Here is a 5,196-nt window from a genome sequence, read left to right as displayed (position 1 = left end):
TTATGTCTGGTGTGCACACATCACAAAAATCACTCAGCGACAAGTTCTCAGAGTGCATCCCTAATGTTAATAAGCAAATCATGACAGCCTATGGAATAGTCTTAATTATATTAAATGTGTGTATTTTTAAATTATAATACATAGATAGTATTTAGAGAAGATAAGTTAAATTAAGTTCACAGCAGTAAGTAATCTGTATGTTGTAGAGCTGTTATTTTCTCATTAGTCACAGAAGTCTAGCTTGTCATGTTTTCAGTGATGTCCAGGAATTGCTGTACAAATAAAAAAATCCTCAGAGTTCGTTATGAAAAATATTTACAAAGAATCACTAGCATTGTCTACTATCATCCCAAGTCTCTGAAAATCTCTCTTGATAGTGAGAAAAATAAAAACACAAGAAAATATAGTATGTTGGGAATTAAACAAAACAGCTATTGCGTACCTAGGGTTATACTTACAATATTGAATAAACGTAATGATAGGCCCATTTAAGGCTACTACAAGGCTGGTTTTTTGTTTCTTTTGTTTTGTTTTGTTTTTTCGACACCAGGTCTCTCTGTGTTAGCCCTGGCTGTCCTAGACTTGCTTTGTAGACCAGGCTGTCCTAGAACTCACAGCGATCTTCCTGCCTCTGCCGACAGAGTGCTGGGGTTAAAGGCGTGTGCCACCACACCCAGCCCTGTTGTTGTTTTTTTATTTAGTTAACTTTTAAATAAGTATACACATGCTCACTTTGGTACTCATGTACTAAATTGAAATAATTCAGAATAGATTAGCATTTCCTACTATACAAGGATGACATGCAAATTCTTGAAGCATTCAATATTTAAAATAAATAAGTAAAAGCACACAAGACATAAAGTTCATTATAGCATTTTCCTATATCCCTTGTTCTTATTAGTGTACCTCCTCCATTGCCCTCTCCCTCCCTCCCTCCCTCCCTCCTTCCCCCCCTCTTTTTGCTGATCTCCATTTCCCTGCACAATATCCTCTTCTACCTTAATGTCACATATATTCTAATATCCCTTTCTCTATCCCCCACCTTAAGAGATCTTCTTTCTCTCTCACAGTCCTCTTTCTAGATTCATGGCCCTACACCCACACATGCACACAAAGTAAAATTTATAATACTCATCTGAGAAAAAATACAAACAATATTTGTCTTTCTGAGTCCACCTTGTTTTCCTGTATGTGTCATAATTTCAATGTTTGTAGCTTAAAAAATTCTGTTGCATATATGTACCATTTTTAAAAGATTTATTTATTTATTTAATGTATATGAGTTTTCTGTTTTCTTTTTTATTAATTTATTCATATGACATCTCAATGGTTATCCCATCGCTCAAATCCTCCCATTCCTCCCACCCTCCCATTTTCCCCTTACTCCCCTCCCCTATGACTGTGACTGAGGGGGACCTCCTCCCCCTGTATATGCTCATAGGGTATCAAGTGTCTTCTTGGTAGCCTGCTATCCTTCCTCTGAGTGCCACCAGGTCTCCCCATCCAGGGGACGTGGTCAAATATGGGGCACCAGAGTTCGTGTGAAAGTCAGACCCCACTCTCCACTCAGCTGTGGAGAATGTCCTGTCCATTGGCTAGATCTGGGTAGGGGTTAGAAGTTTCCGGCCTGTATTGACCTTGGCTGGTGCCATAGTTTGAGCGGGACCCCTGAGCCCAAATCTGCCTATCATAATGTTCTTCTTGTAGGTTTCTAGGCCCCTCTGGATCCTTCTACTTTGCCATTCTCCCATGCTTCTCTCATCTAGAAAGTGTTCTGTTTTTATGCAGTTTCCATCACAGACAGTTGTGAGCCACCTTGTGGGTGTTGGGAATTAAATTTAGAACCTCTGGAAGAGCAGCCACTGCTCTTAACCACCGAGCCATCTCTCCAGCCCCTATGTACCATTTAAAAAAAATTAATTCACCTGTAAATGGACATCTAGGATGGTCCAATTTCCTAGCTTTTTGGAGAAGGCGCTAAAATAAACATGGATATGTAAGTGTCTCTATAGTAGAACTTAGAACTCTTTGGGTATAAAGCCAGGAGTAGGATAGCTGGACCATGTGGATGATATTCTGTTCTTACTGTTTTGTTTGAGAAGTTCCCACATTTATTTCCATAGTGGCTTTACAAGTTTCCCTGTGGCTTCACTTTTCCCCCCATATTCTAGTCAGCCTTTGTTGATTTGTTTTTGTGATGTTAGCTTTTGTGATTGGCCGACATGTGATCTCAGGGTAGTTGTAGTTTGCATTTTTATGGTGTCTTAAAGAGGTAGAATACTGTTTCAAATATTTATTGGACAATTGTGTTTTTTTTTTCATTTGAAAGCTGTGTATTCAATTCATTAGGCTATCTATTGGCTGGATGATTTGTTTTTACAATGATAACTCTTTACAGTTCTGAGGGAAGGGGCTGTGATAAATAAATAACTTTAATAAAAACTAATAAAATAAAATAAATGTAGTGTGGCTGGACCACTATTGTGTGTTTCTGATCTTTGACTGTAGACCCTCAAAAGTCTTGTGAAAATGGTATATCCTATGAAATAGCAGAATAATGTAAAATTACATTTTAAAATATCATTTAAACATTTTAAAATGTTGAGACTTCTTGTTTATGAAATCATATTTTATTACTAGATTTTTTTAATGTTAAATTTAAAATATCTCACTCTGCTATTCTGTAGTCTTGGATTTGGGGGTGTGTGGGGTGTGTGTATCTGTGTGCATGTTGATCTGCACTCGTGGGTGTGGGTGTGGGTGTGGAGGCTGGAGTTTGATATTAGGTGTCTTCCTTAATTGCTATCCACTTTATTTTTAGAAGCAAAGTCTTTCCCTGAACTTGGAGCTCACCAATATGGGGAGATTATCTGGTCAGCAAACCCTAGGGATTCTCCTGAGTCGGCTTCCCCAGTGCTGGCTTTACACTTGCCATGCCTCTGGACTTCTGTTTTTACATGGGTACTAAGGATCCAAAGTTTGTTCCTCACACTTGCGTTGCAAGCACTTTAACAACTGGGCCATCTTCCTAGCCCCGTGTGTGTGTGTGTGTGTGTGTGTGTGTGTGTGTGTGTGTGTGTGTGTGTGTGTGTGTTGGGTTTTCTTTCGTTGTTTGTTTTGTTTTAAGACAGAATCTTACTATGTAGCTCAGGCTGACCTCAAATTCATGGTGATCCTAATGGTGCGCTATTAGAGACATGTGCCACCATGCCTGGCTTGTATTTCTGAACCTTTAATGCTAAGGTCATAAAAGAAAATACAAGCTCTAACCCCCAACTTTAATCTCCAATATAACAGAAACAAGCAAGCAAACAACGAGCTGTGGAGCCTAAGCAGATCTGAAAGTACTGGCAGTAGAATGTGGACTACAAAAGCTGCTAGGTAAAAGGCCTTGAGCACTTAGGTTGTAGTCTTCCTTTTACGTCCTGTCATCTGTGTGGCCTGCCATTTCACCTGATCCTACTTTGTGGCTCCTGGGACAGTAGTCTGGGTTATAGGCTTTGCCGTAATAAATGGGCTGTGTCGCAGGTATCTGCTGTTATCAGTAGAAGGCAGGTGCCATTTTCAGTGTTGATAAAGAATGGGGGTGAAGTCAGAAATCCTTTTTGTAAAACTGCCCTCACAGCGTCATTAGACGCTGTATTACCAAGCTAGTGGGTGTAGCCCCGGAAGCACTGGCATAAGCAGTGAGCATTGCTGTTGCTAAACATGCGTGTCTGCACTCCTAGGCTTCATATCATTTGCTGATCTGTTTGCCTCTCTTTTCTATCTTATAGAATCCTTCATATAAAATTTATTAAAATTTTCTTTTATCCTATTTATTTACTTTTAAATATGTTTTAGTTGAAATAGAATTATATCACTTTCTCCCTCCAGCCCCTCCCAAGTACTGGCAGTCCTCCCATGTCTCCTCCCACTCTCAAATTGATGACCTCTTTTTTTATTATCATTGTTACATACATATGTATGTGTATGCACAAATACATGAATACTACCTGCTGAGTCTGTGTCTTTTGTTTGTGTTTGTATGGTTTCAGGGTTGTTATTGCCATTGTTCTGCTATTTCCAGGAGAGAGGCTTAAAGGAAGTTAAGCCACTTGGGTTGACAATTGCTCCCTGCAAGAACTAACAAAAACCCCAGGTATATGCAACTGTTTTTCAAATGGTTGGTCAGGATAGTCCAAATGCCTCCCCCCCCCCCAAAAAAATGACTCCTGGCTGCCTCTCATGGTTTGAGGGCGGACCCCTGTTGCTGAAGACACCACCCAATTAGGGCACAAGACCTGGAGAATTCAAGCTGAATCTGACCTAAAGGCCACTTGCTTTCCTGCAGTTTAGTATCCATGGTACCAGAAAATATTATATAAGTTGCCAAGGGAGCGAAGCAATAAAGCAGTCCTACCTAGCTGCAACACCTATGAACAATGACCATGACCACCATGGCAAGATATACATAAAGTGGCATGCACATGTCAGGGGCAGCTAACATCTTTCTAAGTGGATTTAAACTCTACTTCGCATAAGGGAAGTCATGCTAGTTACTGAAAACTAGCCAGCTTCCTCTGACTAATGAAGTCATGGCCCTTAGGAAACAATCTCCTACCACCACTTTGCTAGACCAGCAAAATTGCATACTAGGTTTTTAATCTTATCCTTATATCCACAGCCAGCTACCTCCCCTCATGAGAGAAGCCTCTCTTTACAACAAATGGAGACCGTCACGGAAAACCACAACTGGACACAATGGAGTACTAGTAGATATACCTACATCATGCCCGCATCTATGGCTCAGGGAGTATTGCAGAAGAAGAGGGCTTGCCCAGGCCTTCATGCACACTAGGTAAGCACTGTACTACTCAGCTAATCCCTCAGCCCCATTATGAATTTGAGGGCTATATTGTCCACCACATCAGCTGTGAGGACTCCACCCCCATCACATCTTATACTTTTATTCCTTGTCTGTGTTGCTGTTAGTCATCTTGACCTCAGTACCCTCTAGCCCACAATTACAGTTGAATTTTGTGTCATGTTATTATGTAAAACCCTTCCAAATCTCACTCTCCCAAGCTCTGTTTTCTGTTCCAAGTCTTTTCTGATTTCAACACATAGTCCTTTGCTCCTAATACCTTTGTTCCTTCCTTTTCTGACAGTAGCAAAATATAGAGAATGTATATGTGCTGTCCATTGTATACAGGC

General features: G+C 40.3%; 1 non-coding gene across 1 annotated transcript; it reads left to right on the top strand.

The window, feature by feature from the left end:
• The first annotated feature begins 726 nt into the window (after nt 1-726).
• On the top strand, nt 727-830 carry LOC127185996 (U6 spliceosomal RNA). The gene has a single exon (XR_007830256.1). It is a non-coding gene; the product is annotated as a U6 spliceosomal RNA (small nuclear RNA).
• The last annotated feature ends 4,366 nt before the right edge of the window (nt 831-5,196 follow it).

This window comes from Acomys russatus, chromosome X, assembly GCF_903995435.1.
Source record: "Acomys russatus chromosome X, mAcoRus1.1, whole genome shotgun sequence".
Classification (NCBI taxonomy): domain Eukaryota; kingdom Metazoa; phylum Chordata; class Mammalia; order Rodentia; family Muridae; genus Acomys; species Acomys russatus.
The sequence above is the reverse complement of the archived record's forward strand: the minus strand, read 5'-3'. Positions and strand labels throughout refer to the sequence as shown.